Source organism: Felis catus, chromosome F2 (assembly GCF_018350175.1).
Source record: "Felis catus isolate Fca126 chromosome F2, F.catus_Fca126_mat1.0, whole genome shotgun sequence".
Classification (NCBI taxonomy): Eukaryota; Metazoa; Chordata; class Mammalia; order Carnivora; family Felidae; genus Felis; species Felis catus.
This window is the reverse complement of record NC_058385.1, coordinates 20,687,425-20,709,737: the sequence shown is the minus strand read 5'-3', so window position 1 is coordinate 20,709,737 and position 22,313 is coordinate 20,687,425. Positions and strand designations below refer to the sequence as shown.

Below are 22,313 nucleotides of genomic sequence, written 5' to 3'. Positions count from 1 at the left end.
CAGAATATGTGGATTCAGCAGTGGTTGACCTTCCTGCTTTTCCCTTACTTTACTATGAACTTGCAACTTTTTTTTTGGGAGATTGTTTATTATGCTAAAATGTAGCCTTTTTGGAAAAGGTTGATGATCACTTTGTGAACTTCGGTTAGGCCAATGATGACAGAATAGAATCTGAGTCGTCTAAAGTGCATCCTTCTAAGGAGATGCCCATGTGCTACCAGCCATTGCCCCTTCCCAATACAGCTGTCCTTTGTCACCCATACTGTTACCATCTTCTCTCTGTCACATAGCCTCACGCCTGCTATGGTAGTCTATTCTGGCTGCCTTAACAAAATACCATACACTGGGAGCTTATAAACAACATACGTTGATTTCTCACAGTTCTGGATTCTCACAGTTCTGGAGTCTGAGAAGTCCAAAATCAAGGTCCTGGCAAGGTACCTTCCAAGGTACCTTCTGAGGCCTCTCCTCTTGGATTGTCCGTGGTTGTCTTCTCCCTGTGTGCTCACATAGCTCTTCTTTGTACTCAAGTTGGATGTGTGTTGCGGTGGGAGTAAAGAGAAAAAGAGAAAACTTTCTAGTGTTTCCTCCTCCTTTTATGAGGACACTACTCCTATTGGATAAGGGCCTGACCCTTATGACTTTAATTACCTCCATAACGGCCCTATCTCCAAATACAGTCACCTCAGGGGTTGGGGCTTCAAAATATTAATTTGAAGGAGACACAATTCAGTCTATAGCATCACCCTTGCTTCCTTCCTCCCAACTAGCTTCCTACTTATCTTTGCCTCTAGAGACTAAGTGGCAGTACCAGGAGTAGACGTGGCAGGAAAAGAACTAGGAAAATTGGGCCGAGCAGAGAAAGGCATGTAGAGACAGGAAGTGGATGAACTCAAGTGAATGGTGCCATCATTCATTTAGTTTTGCAAGCAGAGTGGAGCTTTAAATGTGGACCCTTCTGGTATCAGTTAGCTAGTGCTGAGTAACAAATAGCTCCCAATTTTAATAGTTAAAACAACATTCATTTCTTATCACTCACATATCTAGAGATTAGCTAGATTTTGCCTGATCCAGGCTGGACTCACTTGGGCCATTCTTTTTAGGTTGCAGCCACCAGGGTGCTCTGCTTCTTGCTGTAGCTCTGCAGAGGGTAGAGCTACTCCACATGTCTCACATCTTCCTCAGACTGGTAGGCCAGTACGGGTATGTTCCTTTCATGGTGGTGGCTGAGGCTCAAAAGCAAAGCAAAAACACACAGTATCTCTCTCTCTCCCTTTTTTTTTTTTTTTTTTTTTGAGAGAGAGAGAGAGAGAGAAGGCACAATTGAGCAAGAGGTAGAGAGAGGGAGAGAGAGAGAATCCCATGAGGGGAAGAGAGAGTAGGGAGAGAGAGACAGAGAGAGAAGTGGGACTTACTTGAAGTAAGGGGGCTCATGTTTTGCCTGAAGTGGGGCTCGTGCTCACCTGAAGCAGGACATGAGCTCATCCGAAGCAGGGCTCATGCTCACGTGAGCCATGAGATCATGATCTGCGCCGAAGTCAGATGCTTAACGACTGAGCCCCCCAGGCGCCCACACAGTGTCTCTTAAATCCTAGACTTGGAATGGCACACTGATGTTACCAGCATTTCTGTTTATGTCACTGGCTAAAGCAGGCCACATTGTCAAGCCCAAGGTCAACAGTATGGTTGCAGGAATGGGTGAAAGATTCAATATACCGTATCTTCTTCCTCTTTACTTCCCATAGCTGACACATTACATTGGCTTATGTTATCACCCAAATCCCCTGAATATTTACCCTCTCCTCCATCACCGTCCTAGTCTGAGCTGTTATGTTCTACCTGGATACTGCGACAGCCACCTAAATGGCCTCTGCTTAACAGTCTTGGACCTAATTTCAAAATTATTTTTTTCAAATTCACCAATCTGCTCATGTGACTTCCTATGACTGCTCTTGGTTCTGAAGATAAAGACAAAAGTTTCTTTTATCAGGCAGGGCCTGACGTAATCTCACAGCCATCAACCTTTCCATCTCACCTCAGAACCCACTTCCTCTTACTTTCCGAGTTAGCCCAGTGGCTTTCTTCAGGGCTTTTGTTAAGTACTGGGCTTTCTGTCACTTCAGGGCCTTTAGAATGCTTTTTCTGTGCCTAGAACCCTGTTCCCTACACTTACCCTCTTAGTTCTGATTTATCCTTCAGATCTCAACTTGAACATCCCTTCTTCAGGAAAGCTTTCCAAGGGCGCCTGGGTGGCTCAGTCGGTTAAGCGTCCGACATCAGCTCAGGTCACAATCTCGTGGTTCGTGAGTTTGAGCCCCATGTCGGGCTCTGTGCCCACAGCTCAGAGCCCGGAACCTGCTTTGGATTCTGTTGTCTCCCTCTCTCTCTGCCCCTCCCCCACTCACACTCTGTCTCTCCCTTTCTCTCTCAAAAATAAATAAACATTAAATTTAAAAAAAAAAAGAAAGAAAGAAAGCCTTCCTTGGTGCCCTAGGCCACATCAGCTTATTGTTTTAGAAAGTCTCATCATTATGTACCCTTAGTTCATGACACTTTTTGCATTTTGTCACAAGGCAGGTATTTGTGAGATCATTTAATTAATGTCTCACCTCCCCACCCCCTGGGAGTAAACTCCATTAAAATGGCACCATTTCAATTTTTGGTGATCATTATATCTCAGTGCCTAGCATGGTGCTTGATACATGGTAGGAGGAGCTCAACGCATTTATGGTAAATGAATGAGTGAACAAGCCGGCCCAAAGAATCAAAGAAACAAAACTAACTCTTTTCATTTTCTTTCTCAAGAACCTGAGGACACTCCCACCCTTTTCATTAAGATTTAACACAGACTTTATATTTCAGAGAAAAATGCAATCCGGGACAAATTACAATTTCACAGAACATTGAAGAAATCTTTAGCCACAGACTCTTTGTCTCTGTATCCCTTCCTAGACTTAATCCAGGTTTAGTTTGACAGAAAAAAAAAAAAAAATCCCAAGATCTAAGGACATTTTTCTGTGTTTTACTTCATGGGCGTGTCTATGACTGCTGAGTAGACCTATTGTAGAACATGAATTCCTCTTAAAAAAACAAACAAACATGATTGATTAATGCTAACTAAAGACAGCATATTCAGATTTTTTTGTTGAAAATTATCTTCACTATTCTCAACTCCAATCAACAACTCTGTATTATTAGTGTGATGGTAGATTGCTGCACTGATGGGCCCAATTAGTGGTCTCCTTTCAACCATGCTCTTTGCAGTGTGACTTTGCAGTTCACCACGAGATGGGGTCGACTTTCCCACCCCTTGAATCTGGGCTGGTTTTCTTATTTACTTTGGCTAATAGAATGCAGTGGAAATGACATTGAGCCAATTATGATAAACACATATACCTCAAGAAGCCTTGCACACTTATGTTCTTATGCTTTTGCTACGCAGTAAGAATGAGCCCAGGTTAACCTCTTGGAGGATGAGGGGCTGTATGGAACAATGTCAAATTGTCACAGCCAAGGCAGTTCTAGACCAGCCCCATGCCAACCTCCAAGCAGAGATCAGCCAAGATTGCCTCAGATCACAGAACTGCTCAGCCAACTTACAGATTCCTGGGTTAGATAAGTTCTTATTGTTTAAATTTGGCATGGTTTTTACATAGCAGTGACTAACTGAGACAGTGTATAAAGCAATATTACTAGGCTTCTAGAAGAAATTACTACTACCTCACACCTTTTCCTCCTGCCCCCAAAGCATAGACCATTCAGAAAGATATATCTGGGGTTAAATCTTCTCTAACACATTTATTAACCTGGTGACTTCAAGTAAGCTAATCATATAGTTCTAAGCTTCACATTCCTTACCTATGAAATAGAGTTTATACTTTTGTGGCAGAGAAGGGATCGATTGTCCTTTAATATCTTATGTTCCTTTCTCCGCATTTCAGATCCCCGAATTCTTAACTGGGCTCATGGCTCCTCCCTAAGTGTGTTCATGTGACTAAGTTCCGGCCAATGAGCTATAAGTGAAATATCATGTAGTTGGAATCTTCCTAAGGAAGCTGGTACATTTCTTTCGCCCCCTTTTCCTTCATCCCTTTTTTCTCTGATGGCGTCACAGCTACTGGCCAAGAGAATGCTCTAGTCGCAAAGGACTTTGTAAAGCAGAACTGCGAAACCAACCCTAGACTGCCTACCTCTGGATTTGTATGCAAGAGGAATAAAATTCTCCCTTGCTTAAGACATTGGTCATTTTAGGTTTTTGTTACTCACAATTGAACCTAATCCTGGCTAATATAAAGAGACTTCTTGCTGGTTTGTTGTGAGTCAGGTGATAATATAAGTGCCTGGCATCATGCCTAGTACGTAGTAAGTGACAATAAATAAGTGTAGTGTAGCTTTTATTATTATTTTTATTGGTAGTAATAGTAGAGGCAATACTAATATACCTCCCTGGCCAATATTGAGGTAAAACTGGCAATATTGTTGAAGTCAGGTGAAGTTATGGCTTTAGTTGCAACACCTACATAGTAGTAAAGATCTATGACATGTGTTTGTTGATAATTTTATCTTAAAGAGTTTCCTTCCTTTTTAAAATTGTTTTAATGTTTTTTATTTATTTTTGAGAGAGAGACAGAGTGTGGTGGGGGGGGGGGGGCGGAGAGAGAGGGAGATACAGAATCCAAAGCAGGCTCCAGGCTCTGAGCTGTCAGCACATGGGGCTCAAACTCGAACTGCGAGATCATGACCTGAGCTGATGTTGGATGCTTAAGTGACTGCGCCACCCAGGCGCCCCAGAGTTTCCTTCTTAACTCATTCCTTACTAAAATAACAGTTTTATCTTTTTGAAATTTAGGAAGCAGATATATATTAGCAATGGTAGTGCAGCACTCACTTTGTCAAAATTTTAACTCACTAATGTAGTAAGTCCTCAAAATAATGGCAAAACAGAAAAGGGTTTCGAGCATGTTCTAAAGTATTATATGCACTTGATAAGCAATATTATATATGAAGCATTATGTTTATGAGGCACCTGGGTGGCTCAGTCGGTTAAGCGTCTGACTCTTGATTTGGGCTCAGGTCATGATCTCACAGTTTGTGAGTTCAAGCCCCATATCAGGCTGTGCGGTGACAAGCACGGAGTCTGCTTTGGGATTCTCTCTCCCTTTCTCTCTCCCCCACTCACTCTCTCTCTCTCTCAAAATAAATAAACGTTAAAAATAAATAAATCATTATATTTATTAAAATAATATAGCTTATTACAAAATTATATCTCAGCTTTAAAATATTGAAAAACTTTACTTTAGATCTTGGAAGAAGAAATGCTTTTTTAGAAAACTATTACCATTGTAACTCTGCCATTAGTTCCTTTGGTATCCCCTACTGTGAAGGTCGTTATTTTGAGACTTGGAAAGTCAGCAAAAAGGCATGCAGAACCTCCCCCAGTACTGAATCAATTTTTTAAGACAAATTTTCCTCAGAAATATGGTGAAACACAGAGAAGTCATTCATAATGAGTTCCTCAAGCAAAAATTCTTTTTAATTATTCTGACATTGGAAAAAGAACTCACAGAGAAATACTGTTCATAGTGGATTCCGTATAGCATTTGATAGTTGTGTGTCATTACCAAAGTAACCAGCAGGTCCCGATTCAGCTGGAATGGGGCTTTTCCCATTAAGGTGCCTTTTAAAATTAATCAATTACAGAAACCTATCGTGAAGACTTTTTCCTAAGTAAGATTTCCTATGGAAACCAATAGAGATTTTTTTAAATGCTTCTAAGGGAAAGTTGGTTTAGAAAATTGTAGGAAAGCCTGAACGAATTAGACAGTAAAGTCAAGAAAACGTTTCAAGGTATAAGTAGACTTGAGATGTCTTAGGAAAGGATGCCAGTCTGACTCGCAAAAAGCCAAAGTACATGAGGAGTGCAGGTTGAGGCAGGAGGTGGAACAGCCTATGGACAAGTTCCCCATCAGTGGTGGCCAGGAGGGTACCAGCTAGAAACAGTAGAATGTAAGACTGGGGATGCAGATCGTGACTTTGTGGAGAGCATGGTATTGGATGTTGTATCTAATTCATTAGTAGTTGGTAATTATTAAAGGGTTTTTAACAGAAAGATAAAAAGGCATCGATGCTGACTTCACTGGGTGAATTCTAGCAACTGTTTACAGAAAAGTTAATACCAACTATTCATGAATTCTTCCAAAAATTTGTGAGTGAAAGAGCACTTCTCAAGTCATTCCATAAGGCCAGTATTACACTAATGCCAAAACCAGGCAAAGGTATCACAAGAAAGGAAAATTATCGACCAATATCCCTTATGATTACAAATGCAAAAATCTTTAACAGAGAATGGGGAAATCAAACCTAGCATCACATAAAAGGATTATTCTCCACAACCAAGAGGGATTTATCCCAGGAATGCAAGGTTGGTTGAACATTAAAAAATCAAGTAATGTTGGGGTGCCTGGGTGGCTCAGTCAGTTAAGTGTCGACTCTTGGTCTCGGCTCAGGTCACGATCTCAAGGTTTGTGAGTTTGAGCCTCACGTTGGACTCTGTGCTGACAGTGTAGAGGCTGCTTGGGATTCTCTCTCTTTCCTCCTGTCTCTGCCCCTCCCTGCCTGTCTCTCTAAATAAAGAAAGAAAGAAAGAAACTTAAAAAACATCAAGTGATGTTGCCATGTCTGTAGGATACGAAACAATAACAATAGCAGCATGACTATCTCAATAAATGCACAACAAGCACTTGAAACAACCAACCCTCATGATTAAAAAAAAAAAACAGTAAACTAGGGAAAGCAACTAACTTCTTCAACCTGATAAAAGCCATTTAGAAAAAACCATGGCTAATATTATATTTAACGGTAAAAGACTGGATGCTTTCCCCCTAAGATAAAGAAGAAGGCGAGGCTGTCTGCACGCACCAATTCTATTCAACATTGTACTAAAGGTTCTAGCCAGGGAAGTTAGGCAAGATAAAGAAATAAAAGGCATGCCAATTGAAAACTATTTCTGAGGGGCGCCTGGGTGGCTCAGTTGGTTAAGCATCCGATTTCAGCTCAGGTCACGATCTCGCGGTCCATGAGTTCGAGCCCTGCGTCGGGCTCTGGGCTGATGGCTCAGAGCCTGGAGCCTGCTTCTGATTCTGTGTCTCCCTCTCTCTCTGCCCCTCCCCCATTCATGCTCTGTCTCTCTCTGTCTCAAAAGTAAATAAACGTTAAAAAAAATTATAAAAAAAAAAAAGAAAACTTTCTGATTGCAAGTGACATCATCTTGTATGCTGGAAATACTAAGAAATACACACACACACAGAACAATCCCATTAAAACTAATAAACAAGTTCAGTAAGACTGTAGGATATAGGATTAATATCCAAAATCAATTATATTTTTATACAATGAACAATCCAAATATGAAATTAAGAAAGCAATTCCACTTATGAAAGCATCAAAATTAATCACTTAGGAATAAATGTAAAAGAGAAGTGCAAAACATATACTCTGAAAACCACAACCATTGTTGAATGACGTTAAAGATGATCTAAATAAATGGAAAGCCATCCTATGTTCATGGATCAGAAGACAATATTGTTGAGGTGCCTGGGTGGCTCGGTTGGTTGAGCGTCCGACTTCAGCTCAGGTCATTATCTCATGGTTCATGGGTTTGAGCCCCACATCGGGCTCTGTGCTGACAGCTCAAAATCTGGAGCCTGCTTTGGATTCTGTGTCTCCCTCTCTCTGCTCCTCCCCTGCTTGCAGTCTGTTTCCATCTCTCAAAAAGAAATAAACATTAAAAAAAAAAAGAAGACAATATTGTTAAGATGGCAATATTTACCAAATTAACCTACAAAAATCATTGTAATACTTACCAGAATCCCAACTGTTATTTTTGTAGAAATTAACAAACTGATCCTAAAATTGGTATGAAAACTCAAAAGGAGCTAGAATAGCCAAAACAATCTTGAAAAAGAACAAAGTTGAAGGGCTCACATTTTCCAATTTTAAACTTACTACAAAACTCAAATAATTAAGACTCTGTGGTTGTGCCGTAAGGACACACACACACACACACACACACGCACACACGCACACACGCACGTAAAATAGAATTGAGAATCCAGCATAAACCCTCACATTTATGGTCAGTTGTTTTTTGACAAGGTTGTGAGAACAATTCAATAAACAGAATAATCATTTCAACAAATAGTACCGGGACAACTGGATATCTACATGCAAAAGAATGAAATTGGGCCTCTACCTTATACCATATATAAAAATTAACTAAAAATGATCAGTGACTTCAATGTGAGAGCTAAAATGATATGCTCTTAGAAGAAAATATAGGGTAAATCTTATCTTGGATTTGGCAATAATTTCTTGGATGTGACACCAAAAGCACAAGCAATCAAAGGAAAAAAAAACAGGTAAATTGGACTTCCTCAATTAGAAACTTTTGTTCATTAGAGAACACCATCAGGAAAGTGAATAGACAAGCCACAGAATAGAAGGTATATACAGTTCATATATGTGACAAGAGACTTGTATGTAGAATACATAATATTCTAGTCAATAACAACAAATAATCCAATTAAAAAATAGGCAAAGGATCTGAATAGACATACCTCCAAAGAAGATATACAGATGGTCCATAAGCACGTGAAAATAAAGGCTCAACATCACTAGTCATAAGGGAAATGCAAATCAAAGCCACAAGAGATGTCTCTGTACACCAACTAGTTTGGCTATAATAGAAAGGACAAATAAAAACAAGTGTTGGCAACGTGCAGAAATTGGAACTCCCGCATACTGCTGGTAGGAATGTAAAATAGTGCAGCCATTTTGAAAACCAGTGCGGCAATTCCTCAGAAAATTAAACAGAAGAGTTACCATATGTTCTAGCAATTCCACTCCTGAGTGTATACCCAAGAGAAATGAAAATATATGCCCATGCAAAAACTTGTAGAAGAATGTGCACAGAGTAATACTCATAATGGCCAAAAAGTAGAAACAATTCAAATGTTCATCAACTGAGAAATGGATAAACAAAATGTCTATCTATGTTCTACAATGTGGATGACCCTAAAGAACGCTCTGTTAGGGGAAAGAAGCCAGTCACAACAGGCAACATAGTGTCTGACTCCATTTATATGAAAAGCTCAGAATCTATAAGACAGGAAGCAGATTAGTGGTTGCCTAGTGCTGGATGGAGAGATGGGAGGATTGGGAGGTGATATTGAGGGGGCGAGGCTTCTCTCTGGGAGAATAGAAGCGTTCTAAAATTGATTGTGGTGATGATTGCGCCACTCTGTGGACATACTAAAAACCATTGAATTGTTTTAAAAAATCAGCTCCGTGTTTAAGGGAGATCACTCTGATGGGAGTAGAGAGAAACAGAAAGCACAGAGCCCACTCTTCCAAGCGCCCACTCTTCTAGACTCTTAGAACACAGCTCATCTTCCAGTCTTCTCCCTCTTCACTCTCTGTGCCTTTCCCTTAAAATATAGTGACAGCACACTTGGTCTCAAATCTGTGCTTGATAAGTTGACAAATACACTACAGGGTGGGGCTTAGGAAAAGGAGATTAGAAAAAGATCATCAAACTCTTTGATGATCATTATTATTTAAGCAAGCAAGGGAAAAGGCCCACTTCTCAACTGTTTCCTTAAAGGTGAAGAAATTAAACTTAGATTCCGGGCAAAAGGCATTTGGCCAATGTAGAGCCTCAGATTAAATGGTGAGTAAATTTCTGCTTTAGGCCTGGCACATAGCAGTCCTCAATAAGGTTTTTAGAAATAAGTTAAATAAAGGAAATTTAAGAATAAAAATAGACTTTATGATAAGTGTTATATAAACACGGCCAAGAAAGACATTGTGAGATGAGAAAATAACACATAATCTTAAACTAGTGCTGGAGAAAAAATTAAGAACGAAGAGGAAGGAATATTCAATCATTTAACAGGATAGCAAGCCTCCGAGTTGTCTCTTGAGTTCTTTCCATCCTTTTCAGAGAAAACAATTAGAAAAAGAAGTAATAAGTTGTAAAGTTATATAAAAGAGTAAGCATATTGCACCTTCAGAATACAAACAAGACAAAAACCAATTATATGTAATCCATCACATCAACAATTTGAAGAAGGAAAGTCATATGATCATATTGGTAGATGCAGAAAAAAGCATTGGACCAAGACCAGTACCTATTCATGACAAAAGTTCTAAGCAAACTAGACATAGAGGGACATTTCCTCGACGTGAGCAAGTGTAAAAAAGGCAATTACACAAACCAGACACCAAAGACTTGTATGGACGCAGAGAGGAAAAATAAGTGGTTTCTTATGCAGCAATTTACCAAGGCATAAAGTACAACGGAGGCAACAGAGATTAAGGAAAAAGAATAAGGAAGTCAAAGAAAACAAAGGAAAATAAGAAAGTAAAACAAAAATAAGGATCTGTCTTCAATATCCAAAATGGAAAATACCAGGCAGTCATCAGAAACACCACCCGGGGACAGGCATGTTCTCCCCAACCAGTTCTAGCCAGAGAGATCTGGTTTCCTACATCTAGAGAGCTCCTGTTCTTTGTCCTAGGGAATAATTAGGAAATGGAGAAGAAATAAGCCCAAGATTCGGGGATTACTAACTGCCATCTCACAAGAATGATGATTAAAATATTGTGATTAAGAATCCAGGACCTTTAGCCCCTTTGAGTGCTGATTACAAAGTGATTAGTAGGGATTACTGTGAGATTAACAATGTTTGCAAGGAAGATGATTTGATTCATTCCAGGCGTTAGGGACAGAGGTGGCAGATGGTTTAGTTATACCAAGAGAAACTGTAAAACACACAGTAAAAGACAGTTGGATTCTTATTCTCTTTCATTTGAAGAAGAAAAAATAGCTCTTGATGGGCGAGGACATGTTGTTTAAAGTTATATAAGGCTGATGTCATACCTTTTCAATGTATCAAGAGTGCAAAAATGATGTGATTAGTTTCTGTCTGGGAGGAATGGGGAGATCCAGATAATGACAGCATTAAGGCTAGGGTGCCCGCTTTGTCCTTTCTGTATTAATTAAAAGCCCTTTGATGAGAATTTATGATGTGAACTAACTCGCTTGATTTACTATTTAGACAGGTGTGGAAGGAAATAGAGTAGTTTAGATGTTGAAACTAGTACTTGCATATGCAGATGACATGTTAATGATTTTATCAACTGATGAGTCTGTAAAAGCCATCCCTTGAATTTTTGAAACATATGCTTAAAGCAGCTGGTTCTAAAATAAGTTTAAGAGCAACTATTTGCTTGATAGGGCTGACAAATAGGAACAGGTGATTGTCTTAGAAGAGGCTGGTGTTTAAAAATGAACCAATTGGGAGTTTAGGAGCATTTGGGGAGAGTCAAAACAATGAAAAATCAAACAGAAAATAGATGTAGCAGATAAATTAGTGTCTCTCTAGCAGAGTTGGAAGTTATTTTATTGTACTGAATGTGTTGTTAATCAAAAAAATTTCTCATTGCCTTGAGCCATATGGAAGTGATTTGCCATGTTTTTCTTGCTGTCCATTTGCAATGTTATGTTTGAGGGAGCTGGCAAAGTGCCTTTTAAAAAAATACTATCCTTACAAAGGTACCTTAATGAGCTGATTGAAGACAAGATTCTTTGCACAGCAACCGTGAGTGAAGCGGTCATCTTAACTTTAAGAAGAGTCTATATAAAAAGGAACTTGACGAAAAAACTCTTTTGAAACAGTTTTGTTATTCTGAGACTTACCCAGGAAGCATGTACACTGAATACACTGTTTAGAATTATCTATAGAAGAGCCTTTCCAGTCTATAGGTTTGTAAGCATTATTTTATAGTCTTTTGAAAACCTTTAATATGATGAAGAGTCTTACTGATTTAGAAGTACTAAAAGGTCACTGAATATTCTCTGGAGGCAAAATGATATCAGGGAAAGAGTCAAGAAGTGAGAGCCAAGAGGGTCCCCTGGGTGGCTCAGTTGGTTGAGCGTCCGACTTTGGCTCAGGCCATGATCTTGTGGTTTGTGAGTTCGAGCCCCGCGTCGGGCTCTGTACTGACAGCTCAGAGCCTGGAGCCTGTTTCGGATTCTGTGTCTCCCTCTCTCTCTCTGCCCTTCCCCCACTCATGCTCTTTCTCTCTCTGTGTCAAAAATAAATAAACATTAAAAAAGAAAAAAGAAGTGAGAGTCAAGAGGTCTGACCAGGACCAAGTTGACCACTGTTTTATCATGTATTCTTTCCCTACCTTGTTTTCATCACCTGAAAGGAAAAAAAAAAAAAAAAAGTAGTAATAGCTGGGGCACCTGCATGGCTCAGTTGGTTGAGCGTCCAACTTTGGCTCAGGTCATGATCTCACAGTTCATGAGTTCAAGCCCCAAGTCAGGCTCTGTGCTGACAGCGTGGAGTCTGGATCCTGCTTCAGATTCTGTGCCTCCCTCTCTCTCTGCCCCTCCCCCACTAGCACTGTCTCTGTCTCTCAAAAATGAATAAACGTTAAAAAAAATTATTTTAAAAATTAGTAATAGCTAACGTTGACAAAATTTACTATCCATCAGGAACTGTTAAAATAATTTTTAGGAGCACCTGGGTGGCTCAGTCAGTTAAGCACCTGACCTCAGCTGAGGTCATGATCTCACAGATCATGGGTTTGAATCCCACATCGGGCTCTGTGCTGACAGGTCAGAGCCTGGAGCCTTCTTCAGATTCTATGTCTCCCTGTCTCTCTCTACCGCTCCCCAGCTCATTCTCTGTCTCTGTCTTTCTTTCTCTTTCTCAGAAATAAATAAATTAAAAAAAATAGTTTTGATAACTTATTTCCTCTCCCCACAACAACCTGTGGTAGTTTCTGTTATCATCTCCATCTTACAGGAAACTGCATGGAGATCAAAGAACATATCAGAACTCCCATGAGAATGTATTATGAAAACATAAGGGTTTTCTTTATTTCTTTATTTCTTTATTTTTTGGTCATGATAATAATATGTAATCTCAACTGCAGCAGAGTAGTTTGGGTCTACTCAGACTAAGAACGGAGGAGACAGATTAAAATTTCCTTCATGATTAAAAAGAAAGCTTTGCAAACTAGGCATAGAAGAATGAGTTCTTAATTTGATAAAAACATCTATAAAAAATGCAGCAAATATCATACTCAGTGGTGAAATATTAGAAGTTTTCTTCTCTGAGGGGCACCTGAATGGTTCTGTTGGTTAAGTGTCCAACTCTTGATTTTGGCTCAGGTCATGATCTCACAGTCATGAGATTGAGCCCTGTGTCAGGCTCTAAACTGAGAGTGGGGCCTGCTTAAGATTCTCTCTCCTTCTCTCTCTCTGCCCTTCCCCTGCTTGTGCTCTCTCTCACACACACAAAAGTTAATTAATTAATTAATTAACAATTCAAAATCTTTAAAAAAAGAAAAGTTTTCTCCCCTGAAATACAGAACAAGACACTCATTACCACTATTTTTATCAACATTAATCTACAGTTCTTAGCCAATGCAGTAAGGTAAGAAAAAGAAATAAAAGTTCTAAGAATGGCAAAGGAAGAAATAGAAAACTCATTATCCTCTTATGACATGAATGTGGAAAATATGGAGGAATCCGCAGTGAATGTGAGGTCACTCGACACAAGGTTGATATAAAAAAAATCAATTTGGGGGCACCTGGGTGGCTTAGTCAGTTAGGCGTCTGGCTTCAGCTCAGGTCATGCTCTCACAGTTTGTGAGTTTGAGCCCCACATCCTGCTCTGTGCTGACATCTCAGAGCCTGGAGCCTGCTTTGGATTCTGTGTCTCTCTATCTCTGCCCCTCCCTCACTCATGCTCTGTCTCTCTCTCAAAGATAAATAAACATTTAAAAAAAATTTTTTTAAATCAATTTGGGGTACTTGGCTGGCTCAGTCAAAAGAACATGTGACTCTTGATCTTGGGGTTATGAGTTTGAGCCCCATATTGAGTGTAGAGATTTCCAAAAATAAATACATAAACTTAAAAAAAAAACCAATGCTATCTCTATAAAACAACAACAAACAATTATAAAATAAAAAATTTTTAATAATACTTAGAAATAACAAGTGCTGGTAAGAATGTAAAAGGGAACCCTCTTGCACTGTTGGTGGGAATGCAAACTGGTGCAGCCACTGTGGAAAACAGTACAGAGGTGCCTCAAAAAATTAAAAATAGAACTACAGTTTGATCCAGCAATTTCACTTCTGGGTATTTATCTGAAGAAAACAAAAACACCAATTGGAAAAACTATCTGCACGCTCATGTTCATTGCAGCATTATTTATAGTAGCCAAGACATGAAAACAAGCTAAATGGTCATCGATGGACAAATGGATAAAAAAAATGTGTATCTATATATTCCAATGGAATATTATTTGCCACAATAATGAAGAAAATCTTGCCATTGGCAAAAATATGGATGGATCTTGAGGGCATTATGCTAAGTGAAGTAAGAGACAGAGAAAGATAAATACCGTCTGATCTCACTTATATATGGAATCTACAAAACAAAAAAAAAACAAAACAAAAAAGAAAACCCAAGCTCATGGATATATAAAACAGATTGGTAGTTCAGTTATTCATTTGACATTTTTTTAAGCATCTACTATGTACCAAGCACTTTATTCAAAGTTTGTGATATGTTTGTTTAAAAATGAACCCTGTCAGGGCACCTGGTTGGCTCCCTCAGTTAAGTGTCTTATGTTTCTCAACGTTTGTTTATTTTTGGGACAGAGAGAGACAGAGCATGAACGGGGGAGGGGCAGAGAGAGAGGGAGACACAGAAACGGAAACAGGCTCCAGGCTCTGAGCCATCAGCCCAGAGCCCGACGTGGGGCTCGAACTCAGAGACCGCGAGATCGTGACCTGGCTGAAGTCGGACGCCCAACCGACTGCGCCACCCAGGTGCCCCTGTGTCTGACTTTTGATTTAGGCTCAGGTCCTGATCTTACAGTTTATGGATCCAGCCCCATGTTGGGCTCTGCACTGATAGCTTGGGATTCTCTCTCCCTCCTTCTGCCCCCCTTTCTCTCTCATTCTCTAAACAAACAAACACACATTTAAAAAGATGACCCCTGTCTTCATGGAGCTACATTCCAGTGGGACAAAAGATAAGCAATGAACCTAATAAATACATCAATTTTGCAATATGTAGGGGAAGATAAGTGCTATGGGAAAAATAGCACAGCAAAGTAATTTGGAAATAAGAGGATGGAGTAACAGGTTGTAATTTTATTTATTTATTTATTTATTTATTTATTTATTTATTTAATTTATTTTATTTTTAAATTTTTATTTTCAACGTTTATTTATTTTTTTTGGGACAGAGAGAGACAGAGCATGAACGGGGGAGGGGCTGAGAGAGAGGGAGACACAGAATCGGAAACAGGCTCCAGGCTCTGAGCCATCAGCCCAGAGCCCGACGCGGGGCTCGAACTCACGGACCGCGAGATCGTGACCTGGTTGAAGTCGGACGCTTAACCGACTGCGCCACCCAGGCGCCCCCAGGTTGTAATTTTAAATACAAGAGCTGAGAAATTTCCACTGAGGAGTTGCAGAGCCAAGACTTTGTCTCAGGAAACAGTGTTCTGAAAGGGGAGGGTGGCTAGTGAAAAGGTCCCAAGACAAAGGGAATGTCCGGCACGTTCTAGAAGGGGAGAAGAGGCAGGGAACCTGGCCAAAAGCAAGCAAGAGAAATTAGCAAGAGAAGGAGGAGATGCAGAGAAAGAGGGTCTGGATCATACTGTGCCTAAAGAGTGACTCTTTTGAGTTTTGCTAGAACAAACCCATTTCTTTTTCTGGTGTGTGTGGGATTTTTTTTTAACTTTATTTTTTATTTTTTAAAATTTACATCCGAATTAGTTAGCATATAGTGAAGCAATGATTTCAGGAGTAGATTCCTTAGTGCCCCTTACCCATGTAGCCCATTTCCCCTCCCACAACCCCTCCTGTAACCCTCAGTTTGTTCTCCATATTTATGAGTCTCTTCTGTTTGAACAAACCCATTTCTGTACCTCAGAGAGCACACACGCAGAAAAGAATTGGGCGGTACATTTCTACCTTTTAAAAATATCCATATTCCAGGTCTCAGAGCCACTGGAGTGAATTGCCTTTGCACACCTTCAGGTTTGGTAAATAAAGAATCCAGATTCTTCCTATAAGCGTAGTTAGCCAGAAGCAAAATACTTTTAGCCGTGGGTTGAAATCTCTCCAGGGAGAAATCAAAGTTTTTTGCCTTTCGAAAATTGCCAGCGACCCGAGGCAAAAGAGTTTAGAATTTGCTTTCATCGATACCTGTGATACAGTAACACACCTTCCCACCTGCCCCCAGCCCTTCCTATCAAAAGGCTCATGTTAACAAGAAGAGTGCAAATCGAAGCCCAAATTCTTCGTGTTTTTTTGTTTTGTTTTGTTTTTAATATATGAAATTTATTGTCAGATTGGTTTCCATACAACACCCAGTGCTCATCCCAAAAGATGCCCTCTTCAATACCCATCACCCACCCTCCCCTCCCTCCCACCCCCCATCAGCCCTCAGTTTGTTCTCAGCTTTTAAGAGTCTCTTATGTTTGGCTCTCTCCCACTCTAACCTCTGTCTTTTTTTTTTCCTTCCCCTCCCCCATGGGTTTCTGTTAAGTTTCTCAGGATCCACATAAGAGTGAAAACATATGGTATCTGTCTTTCTCTGTATGGCTTACTTCACTTAGCATCACACTCTCCAGTTCCATCCATGTTGCTACAAAGGGCCATATTTCATTCTTTCTCATTGCCACGTAGTACTCCATTGTGTATTTAAACCACATTTCTTTATCCATTCATCAGTTGATGGACATTTGGGCTCTTTCCATAATTTGGCTGTTGTTGAGAGTGCTGCTATAAACATTGGGGTACAAGTGCCCCTATGCATCAGTACTCCTGTATCCCTTGGGTAAATTCCTAGCAGTGCTATTGCTGGGTCATAGGGTAGGTCTATTTTTAATTTTTTGAGGAACCTCCACACTGTTTTCCAGAGTGGCTGCACCAATTTGCATTCCCACCAACAGTGCAAGAGGGTTCCCGTTTCTCCACATCCTCGCCAGCATCTTTAGTCTCCTGATTTGTTCATTTTGGCCACTCTGACTGGCATGAGGTGGTATCTCAGTGTGGTTTTGATTTGTATTTCCCTGATGAGGAGCGACGTTGAGCATCTTTTCGTGTGCCGTTGGCCATCCGGATGTCTTCTTTAGAGAAGTGTCTATTCATGTTTTCTGCCCATTTCTTCACTGGATTATTTGTTTTTTGGGGGTGGAGTTTGGTGAGCTCTTTATAGATTTTGGATACTAGCCCTTTGTCTGATATGTCATTTGCAAATATTTTTTCCCATTCCGTTGGTTGCCTTTTAGTTTTGTTGGTTGTTTCCTTTGCTGTGCAGAAGCTTTTTATCTTCATGAGGTCCCAATAGTTCATTGTTGCTTTTAATTCCCTTGCCTTTGGGGATGTGTCAAGTAAGAAATTGCTATGGAAGCCCAAATTCTTTGAAGCAGACACTCACCTTATCAAGAACTCATCTGTGATGTCAACGTCTCTAAGATGTACAAACCAAAACAGCCGCGTTCGAGGCCAAATAGGATTTTGCCAAGTCTCATTTTCCTCTCTGAATCTTCCAGCTGCTGTAAAGAACATTACTGCCCATTGAGCACTCACCTCCGATGACCCAAAGCAACAACAAAGGACATCTACAACTGCACTCTGCGTTTTGAAGACAGAGAGGCATGATAGGGATGTGTTTTTCAAATTGGGTTCACCTAACATCCTGAAGTCAGTGTGACAAAAAGAGCCTCTTATTGCCTTCTCTGAGACCATAATATGTAGCAAACATTAATGTATTGATGTATATGAAATGTGGTAGAAACACTCTAAGAAATTCAGGTTAGATGCCAAACCTATAGTCAGGCACACAGAGGAAAGACTTTAACTGCACCATCAGCCACGAACACAAGGCTGGAAATCACTCTTCATTCTGCATCTGCTTTGGGATAGAAGTAAACCATTCCTATGGCACAACCCCTAATGCCACTCCCACATCTGATTTTGAAATAAAAAATGACATGTGAGTTATCTGTGTTCTAACTACCGTGTTTCATTGATTGAAAATCATATATTTTCTCTTTTTTATATCTCTAAAATTGGAATATAGCTTACTGTTGGTGGCATCTTACAATTATAATTGTCAGCGTTTTAAATTTTTTAGTGGTACATAAAATAATAATGCATCTTACAATTAATCCTGCCCTAGAATCAATCAAGTGTGGTATAGAGATAAAACTATTCCCTTGAAAGCCAGATAATTCTTCCAGGAGCAGTTATTTAAATATCTCTCTTGACAGAAATGTTATAGATTAAAAGAGATTTAAAGATGTACTAGCCAAATTTGACATGTGAATCTTGTTTGAATCCTGATTTGAACAAATCACTCTAAAGGACATTTCGGGGGCAATCAGAAAAATTTGAATACTAAGTGCAGATTAGATGATACTAGGAAATTACTCTTAACTTTTTAAAAGTGTAATAATGATATTGTGACTTAAGAAAAAGGTTCCTTATCTTTTAGAGATACGTAGTGAAATGTCATAGATGAAATCACTTACTGTCTGGGATTTACTTTAAAATAATCCAAGGAAGAGGTGGGGAAGAGTAGAAAATTGCTGAAATGGGGTGATGGATACATTAAGCTCTTCTCTCTACTTCTGTATGTTTGAAAATTTCCCCAATGAAAAATTTAAAAAATAATGTCCTAAATTTGTAGAAAAAGCCAACGTATTGATGTATATTCAATGTGGTATAGACTCTCGGGAAAATTCAGGCTATATAGCAAATAATCACTGAACTGATTAGGCTTGATTTTAATATATTAATATTTCCATAAAGATTCTCCATATATCCATTAAGTTAGTTTGAAAAAAGATTACAGTTCTCTTAAGTGATCCTCCGAATTTATATGTAAACAAATTTCTTCATCAAAATGTGTTTACAACTTACATAACATGTATTTATTGAACGCTCCTGTATTCCACAGATATTTGGAAGTATTTACATTCTTAAAACTATACTGTTTAGAACTATATTTTGTCTTTTGAATGGCTAAGGTTTCATTAAAAAGAAGGTCTTGAGGGGCAGCAGGGTGGCTCAGTCCATTGAGCATCTGACGTTGGCTCAGGTCATGATCTCAAGGTTTGTGAGTTTGAGCTCCGCATGGGGCTGGCTGCTGTCAGCATGGAGCCTACTTTGGATCCTCTGTTCCCCTCTCTCTCTCTGCTCCTCCCCTACTTGGTCTCTCGTGCTCGCTCTCTCTCTCAAAAATAAGTAAAACTTTAAAAAACTAAAATAAAATTTAAAAATCTTAACATGGGGCGCCTGGATGGCTCAGGTCATGATTTCACGGTTTGTGAGTTTGAGCCCTGCATTGGGCTCTCTATTGTCAGGGCAGAGCCCTCTTCAAATCCTCTGTCCACGCCTCCCCCCCCCCCCCCCCCCCCGCCTCTCTCTCAAAAATAAACATTTAGAAAACACTTAAAAAACCCTAACATGCACAACTTTCTGTTTAGAAAGCGCACAGTTTGGAGAAGAAGTCTATGCTGCATCGCTGGAGCGTCGGCCCGGAAGTCGGGGCACCTGCGGTTCCAGGTCGGGCACCACCACCCACGATCTGGGAGACCCTGTGCAGGTCAGTCAGATGCCCCGGCCTCCGTCTCCTCTTTTACTGAATTAGGATATTAGCTGCTCTATCTGCTGCACGGAATGTTTGCAGCTTCAAATAGTAAATGTAACAGCCCCTTAAAGGGGTTAAAAAAAAATTTTTTTAAGTGTGCTCTTTGTAGCAAGGTTTCAATAAAAAGCACCGTCGGATTAGAATCTGAGGCAGTGTCAAGACAGAGCATTTGGGAGAAGGAAAGAAATCAGCCATCTAAGCGATTGTTTTGCTACGTGACACCAAACCACCGGCGTGGCTGAGTTTCGCACTGACTTATCCGCACGGAGCAGCCGCTTCAGCCCCGGTGTTGCAGCCCCGGAAGGGCAGCCCCGTGCCGTGCGCACGTGGCATCAGGGAGCCCGCTGGGCCCGGGGCGTTGTGCCGCCCTGCCAGGCTCAGGCTGGCTCCGTGCCGAGGGCAGAGGGAGGGAACGGCCGGGTGGACAGGGCCAGCACAAAGCTGATCGGGAATCACGGAACCCTGCGTAGACCTTGGCAGACAAGCCGACTCGCACCAACAGCAAATGAAGTCCCTCCTTTGCCTGGGTCCTGCGCGTGAGTTGGTACGGTTCCAGATAGTTTTGAAAGTTGGCGCCGTTCTAAAATCTGTATCCTCAGAGCCTCTTTCCTTTGTTCTGTGTTTCTCTCGTCCCTGTTGGTAACGCATTTAGTCCATTCTTGGCAGGAAGGCTTCCCTGGTGTGTGTTGGGGAGAACTGTCCAAGGAGCCAAAGCTCTGCGTTTTCAGAATTTCAGCTCTGCGCATACAAAGAGAGATGGTTGGAACTGAAAGATATGGGAAAATCAATCCAAGTTACGTTTTTAATCCCTTAAAGATGACAATAATGTCTTTAATTTAGTAAAATGCTTACTTCACTTCCTTGTGAAACTTCCACTGTTTCAGAAACAAATCTCCTGTCTCTTTTCACTCTCCCGTAGAATTAAAGTCCTGTTCCACTGGAAATGAGGCAAGTCTTTTCCCCAGTGTTCTCTTGTAGCCTCAACAACTTGCTTATACAATCAACGCCCACTATTAAGAAGTGTGATCTTGCACGAGTCACTTAACCTCTCTGAGTAACCCTTTCCTAACCTGTAAAATGAGTAGGTTTTAGATGCTCCTTTTCAGCTTTTAACTCTTTAATCTTTATCAGGATGCCTAGAAAAAAAGATGCTTTGATTAGTATTTTTTTACCAGGTGAGGTTTAACCAACAAATAACTTTTCTTATAATTCTTTTTATTCAAAAATATTTCTGACATGCACTTCGATTCATTAGTAAATTAAAACCTAACACTACCAGATTAAACCTGACAGAATATTAAAACAATCATATATCAAATTCAAGTAAAATTTATTTGAGAAATGCAAGGATGGCTTGATATTGGTAAGCATATTAATATAATTCGGCATCAGTGAGACTAAAGAGAAAGAAGATATAAATATATCGATTGGTAAAAAGATATTTTATGAAATTCATATATTTCAAAATTCTTATTTCTAAATTAGCACTCTAAGGAATCTTTATTAATATGGTAAAAATTTTATCTTTTAATTTTTTAATTGTTTTTTATGTTTTTAATTTATTTTTGAGAGAGAGAGAGACAGAGACAGAGAATGAGCAAGGTTGGGGCAGAGAGAGAGGGAGACACAGAATCTGAAGCAGGCTCCAGGCTCTGAGCTGTCAGCACAGAGTCTGACAAGGGGCTCGAACTCATGAACTGCAAGATCATGACGTCAGCCGAAGTTGGACACCTAACTGACTGAGCCACCCAGACACCCTGGTAAAAAAATTTTATCTTAAATCAGTAGCCAACCTCATACTTATGGGAATTCACAAAAACTTTCCATAATGTCCGTGGTCCTTGAAACTCCTAAACTATAAACAAATTTTGAGGGTATGTGTATTTTTGTAGAATTAACTTTGATCAAATTCTCAGAGGGATAGAGCATACTAAAAATGCTCTTGAGGCATTACTATTATTGTCAGGAACAAGAAAAGAATTCTTGTTATTGCCACTATTATTTAGTAATATTCTGGAATTTCTAGCTAATGACATAGGACAAGAAGCAGAACAAAGAGGCATGTATAACTGTTAGGCATGGCAAAGTTGAGGCTATCATTACCTGAGGATAATACTATATTAAGTTCTTTAAGTTGCAAGACATAGAAGCATGCTCAAGTTGAATTAGTTATACCAAATGATTTTGAAGATACACAGGAAGTCAAGAGGAGAGGAGTCAGCCACACTGAGTGGGATATTGCTCAGGACAAAGGAATGTGTCTAATCATCTGATGGCAAGTGTCCCTAGTTCTTTGCTCCGATGGTCCACCCTGAAGATGATTGATCTCCTATTTCTGCTGTAATTAACTCATTGACAGATCTACCTGTCTCTTCTTGGTAAACAAACTTGCTCTTTCCAAGTTCCAGCCTATTAGGCCAAACAGAAGTGTCTATAAATCCTGATCGGGTCCAACCCGCCTTTTAGGATGAGGGCAATGCGAAGGAGAAATCCTTGTCCTTGTTGTTGTTCAGGGATATCCACACTATTGTTCAGGATCCATAAAGCTGAAATCAGTTT

The 22,313-nt window shown here is 40.0% G+C and overlaps 1 long non-coding RNA gene across 1 annotated transcript in view; it reads left to right on the top strand.

The window, feature by feature from the left end:
• Nucleotides 1-22,313, top strand: part of LOC123383117 — a 49,478-nt gene that overhangs the window by 8,660 nt on the left and 18,505 nt on the right. Inside the window, exon 2 of the long non-coding RNA XR_006592500.1 lies at nt 19,591-19,709. This is a non-coding gene — a long non-coding RNA (uncharacterized LOC123383117). The remainder of the gene's footprint in view (nt 1-19,590; nt 19,710-22,313) is intronic.